This window comes from Nicotiana tabacum, chromosome 24 (assembly GCF_000715075.1).
Source record: "Nicotiana tabacum cultivar K326 chromosome 24, ASM71507v2, whole genome shotgun sequence".
Classification (NCBI taxonomy): Eukaryota; Viridiplantae; Streptophyta; class Magnoliopsida; order Solanales; family Solanaceae; genus Nicotiana; species Nicotiana tabacum.
Window position 1 is genome coordinate 60,780,788 of NC_134103.1, and position 12,134 is coordinate 60,792,921.

Below are 12,134 nucleotides of genomic sequence, written 5' to 3' on the forward strand. Positions count from 1 at the left end.
AAACTTTTGATGAGCCATGAAACTCCATGCAAGTTTGATGAAATGTCGAATAGGTGTTGCTGCTCCGGAGTGAAGCTTGCACTCCTCTTTACTGTGAGAACACTACTACTTGCACCTCATAGTTGCATCAACTTGCCTCGCCCCAATTATGAGGCTGCTGACCGCCTTTTCTGAGTTGTGGCACATGCTGCAGCAATCTTGAATGTTAGCATGCGTTAGCTTGAAGGCACCAGAAGGGTATTTAAGGTCAATTGGGAGCATATTAAATATATTCCTTTTTCAGATGCAATTCTTTATGTAAAGTTCAATTAGAACTGTACATCACATTGAAGACATCATGACCTTAAGCACTCATTGTGCACCAAATTTTGAAGAGTCATTTTGAATATATATTGTGGTCCCAACTCCCAACATGATTTCAATGTACACTTATACATTTTGTTTGATACTGGGCAAAATGTACTTGCACACTTTACTTGTGAATGTGAAAGACATATCAGCACACTGTTTGGTGCAACGGATCAGGCCATCTATGTTATGCTACAATCTGGAAGTGCTGAGCTGATTGAATTCAATCCATTCGTGTGACAGATGTGCCACTCCCTGCTGCTACACTTGGATCTTCTACCTCTGTCCTTGTCGGGAAGGAATGTTTGCACGAGGAACCAACTGCGCTTTAGATAATGAGAAAACCACACAAGACCAATTGAAAATTATCTTTCCCAATTCTGCTACTGCTTTAGACGTGCCTAAGGTAGCGACGTATTACAAGCGTCTAAGATCTGCTTTTCATATTATGGGCTGTTGCACTAGCGTTTGGAGCTATTCCACGAACTTTGGCCTAGGACGGTGGTGTGACTGTGATCCGTACAATGATTGCGCTTCACGGAGAACATGCAAATGACAAGAATTCTGGGATAGGATTTGAGGGTGCTACAGAATTTGATGGTGCAATTGCATTATCATTACCAGTAGGATCTGAACTTGTCTTGAACAGCAATGGAGCCAATGTAGCTAAATATTGTGTGGCCGCAATGCCCTTGGAGTTCATACTTTGCTTAGTTTACTCGCTGCGCATTGAAATAATTTTCAGATGATCTGGTTTCCAGTTAAAATCATGAGTTCTCGGAGTATTTAAAGGAGTTCCTGAACTAGAGTGAGTTCAATTCATGGGCTGCAATTTATCGCAACTGGCTAAAGGTTGAAATAGAGAAAGCAGAAATTTTAGCAGTTGAACTCTTTTTATCGCAAGTCATTGACAATGCAAGCCATGTTGCACTTCTGCAAACTGAAGCTGTTTTAAGTGCTGCTAGTTGATTGGTTGTAGTGTAAGTGAGCTCATACTAGCTTTATCAACACGTCAAATTCAAGCTGGCATGGATAACGTTGCCATTAGTTTACATATGGAGCAGGCAACTATTACACAAGATGCATTGGTGGAGTTCATTTATACAAACTTGTTTGACGGGATAGTAGATCAAGTGAACCGAGACATTGCTTTGGGAACTGAAGCTTCTGCCCAAGATTTCATTTGGATTGTTACCACAAGCATACAAGAGTAGGACAGCTTTAAGACCTTAGTCCTTTCCTTGCAATTCATGAATTTGAGTAGTTTAACAGAGGAGTCTGTCATTTAACAAAGGACCCCACGCATAGCGGGAGCTTATTGCAACGAACTGCCCTTTAACAAAGGAGTCTGTCATGTTAAGGGAAGGAAGAGATAATAACATAGTGGAGGAAGCTCTAGCCAATCTGGTTGTGAACAAACTGAGAGGAGCATGGCACATTAATGCACTCGAAGCTCCTGGTTTTGGGGAGCAAAAAGTCCATATATTGACAACATTGTTATTGTCATTGGAGTCCTTATTGCTTATCAGATATTATCAAATTGCTCTTAGCAGGGCCTTCAGGCATGCTGCCAAGATAGATTTGATAATGGAGTCAACAACAATTGTTGGTGATGTCCTTTACATGGAAGCAAACAGTGAAGCAGTGAAAAGAATGATCTGGAATGATGCTATTGCCACAGAACTTGCTCCTGAGGCGGCAGAGTATGTTCTAATTCCTAAATTGATGACGCTCTACGCAAACCTTGAGGAAAAAGGTTATTTTCGAGTACAGAGAATTTAATAGAGGGATTTAAAAAAAAAAAAGAATTCAAAAAAAATAGAGGGGGATTTTATTGAATTGGAGAATGTAATTACAGACACTGATAGAGGAGCTCATATCCTTTCTTGCAATAAAACTCAGAAATAAAAGGAAAATAAGGAGGGGGATTTCCTCATTTGATCTAAGTAAAAATCTAAGAAAAGAAAGACAAAGTTCTTGCATAACCCTAATATAATATTTCCTCTAGTATATATAGGCGTCTTTACACAGTGCACATGCTCCTTCTAACTAGTGTCCCAAATGTAATTTGCTAAACTTCCAAATATACCCTCTGGCTTGGTCTTTTGGTCATTTTCATTCATAACATGTAGTATCTTTATTCGCAAGAGATGTAAGGCTTAAAAGTTGAAGGAATTTAGTGTCATAAGTCTAGTGGGAACCTTTAATGCATGCTAATGATATCTTGATTCGCAAGAGATGTAACCATATGGTGAAGAAGTCCATGGTTAGATGGCTTTCTACTAAAGGTATTGGAGAATTATTAATACAGACTTGCTAAATGTTATAAATCACTATTAGGTCGAAACTTGAAAGTTTTGAGAAAGGTTTCAATTCTGCTATAGTATCTTGAGTCGCAAGAGATGTAAAGCTTAGGAGTTGAAGGAGTCCCATAAGTCCATTGGGAAGCTTTACTGCCTGCTATAGTATCTTGATTCGCAAGAGGTGTAAGGCTTAAGAGTTGAAGGTCATATAATTGGAGGTTTTTATTCCATTTGCTGAAAGAAGTGAGTATGGAGAGAACTGGTTAAAGTGGATTCATTTTTGTACCTTCCCGGTCTTGTTTTCTGTTATCATTAATAGCTATCCGGCAGATTCTTTTCAGAAAGTGGATGAAGGTGAGGGCCATTGTCTCCCCTTTCTTTCATTATTTTTTGAGTTGTATAGTATCTCACATCAAGAATAAAAGTTTATTGATATGGGTTTTAAGAAGTTCTTGTAAAAGCTTGCATTACTTTTCAGATCCTTTTACAATTGTACTGGAGTCTTGCAAGATGTTAAAATAGCCATGCAAAAGAGTTGGATAAGGGGTTTTAGTATTGGAATAGTAGAAGAGTACTCAATAGACATATCTCATTGACGAGCGCAAAACACACACTTAAATATGTTCGCTAGTCTAATATAGTATAATATAATATCGTATCCACAGGGATTGGAGTTAAACAGTATTTTCGTAGTTTATAGTTTGATTGCTATCCAAGATGATCAACAATTGAGATTTATGTGATTAAAAACTACAATTAACTAGAATCTACGGTTATTGACTAATGACAACGAACAAAAGTAAGCAAAGAAGATATCAATGGGAGAAAATAGGGATTGATCGGATAGGTGCAAGATAAATGTCTGGGATTTAACTCTAATTAATTCACTTCTAATGTTCCAAGTGAGTCTCTCGAATTCACTCAATTATTAGTTCAAACATTTAGTAGAAACTCCTCTCTCGATTTAATTCCAACCTCACAATATGAACCAATTTAAGCTCAGTTAAGATATGCAAGAATTTGTAGTGGATTGGTCTTTAGGAGAACCTCTCTCGATTATCCTCCTAACTAGGGTTAAACAATAATTCAACTAGCCTCTTTCGATTACTAAGAATAATTAATGAACTCAACCTACAAGATAATGCAACGATATCACAAGTTATGCCTCTCTCGATTACATGAACATGTGAATATAGATGCAACAATTAAATCATCCAAAACGATTCAATACATAAAAACTAGAGTTATAATCCACAAACAAATATCAATTCACCAAATCCATCAATCCCTAAAGAGAACTACTCCATAGATATGGAGTAATTCATCACAAATAAGTTTAAGTTAAATGAAAGCATAAACGATCTAAACTCTTGTCTTGAGTGAGAATTGAATGATGAAATCCTTGTGCTCTTTCTACTCCCACTTCTCCTTAGCCTCCTTAGGTTTTTGATGTGTCAAAAGTCCCAAAAATACCGTTTTTTCATGTATATATACCAAGTAGGGTCGGGCCCAAACGAACACACTTTCTCCTATGCGAAATAGGACTCTTTCCGGAATAGGCCGCGCACCGCGCACCTGGGAGTGTGCTCGCGCATATGGCCGCGCACTTTGGCCAGAACACTGCCTAACTTGCGCGCCCAATGCGCGCTCGCGCACCTGGGTGGCCTTTGAACTTTGCCAATTTCTGACATAAATTTGCAATGCTGCGTCGCACGGTGCGTCGCTCGATTCGTCACACTAGTGTATTTTTTCAGTAGTTGATTCTTCCTTTAATTTTGACGTCCAGCAGTGATCCTCGACCTCCGAACACGATCCCGGCTTATTCCTTTGGGCTTTTATTCAGACTTCAAAGCTCCAAATAACTCGAATTAGTTCCACAATATCTACATAACTCGGAATCACTCCTACAAAGCATAAAACACACAATTAGTGCAAAACACTAGCGATTGAAAGCTCAACTCAATTAAAGTGCAGTAAATTAGAGTGCGATAAGCAACTGAAACACGCAATTATAGCCTACCATCACTCATATATGTGGATAACACCCTTATTCTTTGTGATAAATAGGGCACACAATTGAAACATCTGAGGATTACTACTTTTGGTCTTCGAAACATTTTAGGTTAGGATTACATATAAAATTAGCCAAAAGTTGCTTGTATTCCAATAAATGAAGTGTAGGATATAGAAGAGACAGACCAGAGATTTTTGGTTGCAATTACGCACTCTTTGCCTATCACATACTTAGACATGCAATTAATTGCGCATAAATGATAAATTAGATAATAATTGGCATGGGATCATTGATAAAATTGAAAAGAAGTCAAATTAGAAAAGATAATGTTCCTATTTGAAACGAGGACAATCCTGATAAATAGCATCCTTGATTCTCTGCCATTATTATATATGATGTACTTGTTTTTAGTGCCTGTAACCATCATACTTGCCAGAACTGATTGGACGAACCAACCAAAATTTGTTTCAGTCATTGTGTAATGAAAATGAAAATTCTGGGCAGGATCAGATTAAATTTCTTATGGGAAGTTAATAAAGAAAAAGTTTATTTCATTTGGTAATTGGTAAGATGAGGTACTGTGATACGGAAAAAAGCTGGGTGTTAGAAATTTGAGGACGCGTTACCATTTTTGCTATTTTAATGTCTATGGAGAGTCAAGATGGTGAGGTTTTACGGAAAAAAGTGTTGACAGCTACATATGCAACAGCTGCCTTGTTGTGTTAACTGTTAAGGAAGTTTCAACTTCTTATGAAATTGCAGTGTGGAAGCTACATATATTCAGTTTAAAATGGGAGTTGACAGAATAGTTCAAGTTTTTGGCATGATGCTTGGTTGCAACAATTTAACCTGAAAGATTAGTTCCCACATCTACTATGTTTTGCCAGAAATACTAAGACCACTATAGCTCAATGCAAGTCTGGACTAGGATTGGACTCCTGCTTTCTCTAATAGAGTCATTGCTTGTAATGGTTGGGAAGTGGAGAGAATGATTCAATTGCTGAAGAAACTGTTTATTGCACAGGGCTAACTAAGGAATATATTTTATATGGTTGATCCTATCCCCTATCCAGGAGTGAACAAGGACTCTTATCCTCTTTGGTCCCTTGGTGACTCAAACTCCTAATCTCGTGATTGAAAGTGGAGCGGCCTTGCCACCGGAACTACCTGACTTGTCCTAACTGAGGGAATGATTCCATAATCCGGTATGGAGAACAGAATGGTTTGTTTACAGTTAAGTCATGAATGACATTCTACAGTCACCATATTCTACATCACAACAGAAGAAGATTTTGAAAACGATGGGTGGCAGCTAGTGGGCCTCCCTTACACATCAAAATATGCAAGAAAGAGGTACCTAGTCTGCAGTAATATACATGTGAAGATGAAGTTGAAGAGACAAACCATCTATTTATACACTGCCATATTGCTATGCATTTGTGGAGCTTGTTTCTATGCAGTTTGGGTATTAAATGGGAATGCCAAGGTCTGCCGTGGAGTTGGGCATCAAAAGGGATAAGTAAAGGAGCTAAGAGACATGACACATAATCCTAGCTGGTGTGACTTTGGTAATCGTGGAAGGGAAGGAATCTAGATGCTTTGAAGGCAAAGCTAAAGCTACCCATTGCCTGAAGTGTAAGTGATTTTATCTTTTTGCTTTGTGGTGTAAATAGGAAAATGCATATGAAGTGGATACAGTGCTAGATTTTCTTAATGTCTTGCAGGCCTAGATAAGTAATATTAACTCTTTTCATTTTTATGTTGTAACCCAACACTATCTTATTGTTGGTTCTTTTGCTTGTTCCCAGACCCCACTTGTGGGATTTACGGGGTATGTTGTTGGTTCTTTTGCTTGTTCGTAAATTTTTTTGGCTCATCCAACAAGTTTTAACCAAGAAACATGCATAGTCTCATGTTTATCTCCACGTAGAGGGGGGGGGGGGAGAGAGACAAAAGCACCTCTTTATCGAGGCACCATTTTGACTCCGTAATAGGGGGCTTGTAGTTTTCGCTTCTAAATTCATCATATTGTCTCACAAACTTGTGACCCTGGACTTGTCTATTTCATGTTGTCTAATTATATTTTGTTGCTGATAAAGTATTATGTTCTCTTTAGTAAGAACATAAATTAAAATAGGGAAATCAAAGAGCACGGACTTGCTTTCAATTGACAATCACCTTCAGAAACTTGCAATTGTTTTAAGTAATTTCTGGGGGAGGAAGAGGGTCCACAAGAAGGTATTTTTAGATGCCTTTGTGCACTTGCATCTCCCTAATGATGTGCATGACCTGATGAAAAATGCTGCCTTGTCAACATATCTATTCAGTAGTAGTTTTTCTGCACATGTGAGGAAAAAAGTCACTTCCTAATAATTAATAGTGGATAACTGTGTCAAGGAAAGAAGTCACTTCCTTATTTAACTAGTAACTTGAATTTGATCCTAATTGAGTCAAGTTTGTGAAGTGAGTTGTAAGGTGGGGGTTTAAAAACATTTAGAGCTGCATAATACTCTCTTTTCTTTTTTCCGTTTTCAGTCATTAGGTTGAATAGTAGGTGGTACTTAGATGCTGATCAAATTTATTCAAAAGAGCAGCTCAAAAGTATGTGCAAAGCTGATATTCGTGCTGGAGCATATATTGGGAAAAAATGAGGATTATGTTTGTTGAGAAAACAAGTCAATTTTAGTAGGTTTTTAGTTGTACTCCGACCAGGTGGACATAGTACTCCATTGAATGACTGGTCTAGTCTGATCCTTTTTTTTATTTTTTTTAGTTTGAGAGATTGGTGATATGCTGGTGCACTACTTTGAGTTATTAAATAAAAAAGACCATCTTAACAATCAAAAAATAAATAAAAAAGACCAGCTATAACATATCCTAGAATGAGACTGTTTCTTTGAAGTCAGCATATTAAAGTTTAAATGCGTAGGGTCGATACTTTATGAGTCTTTTTGTGAATTTTTGGTAACTTTCGTATAGAATTACTGGTGCACTTTACCTTTGGTTTTGGCATCCATCTTGAAGGAGATGTATTAGCACGTGAATGCGATCACCTACCTTTTTAAGAAAGCAAAATGATTCTACTAACAGTTGGCAACGAGGGACCATTAGAAGAATATACTATCTGGAGCTTATTACCTTATGAGGTTTGAATAATTTGATTGAAAGCAATTATCTCAATATAGTATTGACCTTTCTTATTTGTTTCATGTGCCAATAACTGCAGCTTTTTTGATCCTTGGTTGTCGTCTATCACGCTTCTTTTCCCTTTCTGACTGATATCAACGATATAATTTTGCATGGTATTAATGCAGGCTGTATCTGCCGAAAACTATTCTAGGGGGTGATGTTCAGGAGTTCAAACAGCAGCTGTCAGCAATGCAGTTTATTAAGTATTTGTCACTTAAGTAAAATCTTCCTGACTTTTGGGAGCTAATACAATTTGTACGCTGAAGTTTTGCTGGTAACTCCAATAATAAATTATCTGGTCATCTAAAGAAATTTGAAAGGCTAAACTGAGAGTAAGAGGGTTGCTGTTTCAGCCCCCATATTTTTGCATTTTAATGTCTGTAGATAATCAATCAAGTGTGGTGATTTACTTAATTGTTGCTTCGAAAACAAGGTGAAAGTTTTAGGCTAACATTTATATTTCAGGATCTCATTCTGAGAATATGTTCCTATCTTTTCTTAGTTAGTCGGCAGATTGTGTTCCTCAAGTGAGCTATATTTAAAATTTTAACTTTGATTCTGTCGAGTTCTCGAGGCTCGGAAAGTTCTCGGTGTCAAGGGTATGACTTGCAATTGCCCGGTTCAGTCCCGATCAGCCCGGGTCAGCCCGGTACTGTAGCATTGGGGCGGGCTGGGACGGGTTGGGGGGGGAGCGGGTTTCAAACAAACAGTTTTTTTATATCGGTGCACTAGAACCCGCTAATCCGTTAGCGGATTTTTAACGGGCTACAACCCGGTTCAACCCGCTATCAAGGAGATAATAGAAGTGCTAGATTAAATGCATTTAAAGAAAAATGTGTACACTATGGACTAAAACCAAGACTCATGCCTGAAGAAATAATTACTAGGTGGAATTATACTTATTTATTCTTAAAATGTTGTTATAAATATAGAATGCCTATAACTGAAGTTGCTAATTCTCATTGTACCGATCCTAGCCGTTTGTTAATATCTAGAACTTGGGATGTCATTGAAGATATTGTAAAATTTTTACAAAACATTTATGTGGCTACACTTGAGTTTTCTGGAGCTTATTATCCTACTATTGCAAATGGTTTAGTTCATATTGTTGAAATTTCTCTTTTACTACATAATTTGAAGAAGAAAGAAGGATATACTTCTATTGTTGAATCTATGCTACATAAGTTTAAAAAATATTTCTACCCAATTTCCCCTATTTACCTAATTGGTGTTATTTTAAACCCTTCTATCAAAATGGCCACTTGTCGCCAATTAATCAGTGCTTTATATTCTTATATGGATATTGGACCAACTGAAACTCCTGATATTGACACTTGTATTTCTGATCTACACAAACATTTAGAAATATTATATAATTATTATGCTAACATTGTTGATACTTCTTCTACTGTAGATGCAAATATTCCTTCAAGTTCAGTTTCTGATGTACTATTTCTTATTTTTTATAATTGTTGTAAACTTTTAATTTGCAAGTTCAAAAATAAAAAAATCAAAAAAGAACTTACAACTTAATTTGAAGTATTATATATTATTCAATAAAAATATCAAATGAAAGCCTTCAGAACTTGATACTTACATATTGCCTATTGGTCTTATTAAATAATTTTTTGTAGCCACTTACTTTCAAATTTCAATTTTTAAATTTTAAAATTCAAATTTCAAATTTAAAACTTTAAACTTACTTCCCCACCAAAACACAACATGCTGCTCTCTCCTCTCTCTAGGGCGATATGGTATAGTAGAAGCTGCCATGGATGCACAGCCCTCTCCCCAGCTTCAAGCTGTGGGAGAGCCACCAGACCAGTGCCAAAATATGCGTCTCAACATCGTGCACGAACCCCATTTGGGCGCCCCAAACAATTCTGTCCTAGCTGGCACATATCTAAGAAATTTTGGGGCGATTACTGTAGCAAATGGCGAGTTGGGAGTTCCCATGGCTGCCAAAGCCTTTCCCCAGCATTTGGCTATGGGAGAGACGAATTTAAATCCTAAAACAACTACATATGCTTCATTAACAGCATCAAAATCCCAAGCAGTAACAAAAACCATCCTTAAACCTGTCCAACATGTTCATGGTGAGCTTACGATGCAGTTTTCTTTTAAGGAACTGGAAGAATATGCTGTTGAAGAAGGACTTCACCAAGCTGTGTGATGAAGTTATCATATGGTACACCAGAATTGCAAGAACTTCGAAACTTAATTCCAACACAATTTGGGATTAACGACCGGTGCTCGATCGAAGTGCTCGCTTTTTGACAACTGCTGATTCGCTGTGATGTCTATGAGGATTTTGTAGCAGTTCTTTCAAAGCAGGTTGGCTATTTACAGTATAGAGGACAACAACATCAATATCGTACATTCCCATGGACTCAAGATTACAATCCTAAAGAGGAGACGCCAAAAACAGTGGCATGGGTGTCGTTTCCAGATTTGCCGACGAACCTATTTGCTAAGAAACCTTTACTGTTAATCGCTTCAGCTGTTGGGAAACCTATTGCTATAGACAAAGCCACACAGACTAGGATAAGACCTAGCACAACTAGGGTTAAGGTAATACTTGATCTTCTTGTTAAGCAACCCAATAATATGAAGTTACAATTTATAGATGAGCAATCTGGAAAAATTATTGAACATATACAAGAGTTTGTCTTTGATAATCTTTCACTATACTGCAAAATTTGCAAAAGACAAGGACATGCTGATGATGAGTGTCACTCATTGATTAAAAGAACTAGAGGGAATGCTAATATACAACAGGAAGAAGAATTGGATGATGGACAAAATATTGAGAAGTATCAAGGTGATTTGAGGAAGTTGTTGAATGAAAAGCAAAAAGTTGTTGATGTGTCATCTTCTCCTAATGGAGGTAACCATGTGACTGAGCAGCAAATAGGTGGAATGGGATTAGACTTAGCAGTTGGTGTTGAAGATCCAGGATCAGCTACTGGTGATAAGGTTGGTTCCGGTGATGCAGAGCTAAATCCTGTTTCTGGTGTAACTGTTCCAGTTGCTGAAGCCATTGCTAGAGTTGCTAAGGACTTGAAGGCTGCAAAAAATAATGTGGTTGTCTATGCCAAGAATAATGCAGCAGTAGCAGTGGTAGAATAAGTTGACAAAGCTGAAAAACGACCAGGTGATGGTATTGGGAATGCTACTGTCCCATTTGTATCTACAGCAGATGGGCAGGCTGGTAAGGAGATTGATCGTGCAGTATCAGTGATTGATGATACAAGTGCAGTGTTTGATCGAGGTTTAGTTGAGCCTTCCAAAGGCTCAGCTATTGAACCTGGACATCTGCAGCAGATGAATGCTGATAAAACATTTGGAGAGGCCGGCAATCAAACTTCAAAAGCACAGGGACAAACTATCGAGACTAAACATCCTCAACAAGGAGCTGGAGATGAGCAGTTTGCTGCCCAGGTACTTGAATCTCCAAGGAAATATGTTACAAGTGCAAACAAAAGGAATAAGGATTGGACAGAGGCGAATCGAACATCTGGAAAAAACAAGTCCCCAGGCATTCAAAATCAGGTTTTAACATCAAATACCATTGGTGTGTCTAACTCTTTTGATTCTTTGGGGGTTAAGCGTGACCATGATGTGAAGAAGGCTGGGAATAAGGTGCAATAGGGGGAAGATGAAGCAACATTAATCACTGGAAAAACCAACTCCTTAGGCAGTAGAATGCAGCAGCAAATCTTAACTAAGGAGATTGTTGCTATTGAAACTCACAATACAGTAGCAACTCAAACATCTTTTTCAGTTGTACATGATGTCCAAATTGGAACAGGTGCTGAATGTGTTGGCCAATCTTCTAATGGTCAAGGAAAAGCTAACGATCAACACGGTACTTGTAATCAGGTTTCCTGTTGGAATGTACTAAATGGAACAGTGGTCGTTGATGCTGGAAAAAGTGTGCAACAGCTTCAATGTGAGGCACCCTCAAATACCAGTCAATCAAACACGCCAAGTACTGCAAAACAGAAGCATAATTCAAAAGCTACAGGTGCTTCAATGATTATTTCAAAAACTGGTTCTTTTAACCAGCAAATAGTACCAGATTCCAGCAATAACAGGGGAGGTCGAAGCAGCGACAATTTGGCTAAGGTTTTGGGTCTTTGGCAAAATGCTATAAACATCAGCGTCGCAGAAGTATCAAAGGCTCTTGCACTTGTTCCTATTTACAAGCAAGAGGCTGGGACAGAACCTAATACAGCTTCACCAACGTTACACATATCCAATCCAGATCTGGTCAAAAT

At 37.9% G+C, this 12,134-nt stretch overlaps 1 long non-coding RNA gene across 1 annotated transcript; it reads right to left on the reverse strand.

Moving 5' to 3' along the window:
- Nucleotides 1–3,790: 3,790 nt before the first annotated feature.
- On the reverse strand, nt 3,791–6,569 carry LOC142178487 (uncharacterized). The gene is made up of 2 exons (XR_012706650.1): nt 6,023–6,569; nt 3,791–4,555 (listed from the first exon to the last, which is right to left on the reverse strand). It is a non-coding gene; the product is annotated as an uncharacterized LOC142178487 (long non-coding RNA).
- Between the last annotated feature and the right edge of the window lie 5,565 nt (nt 6,570–12,134).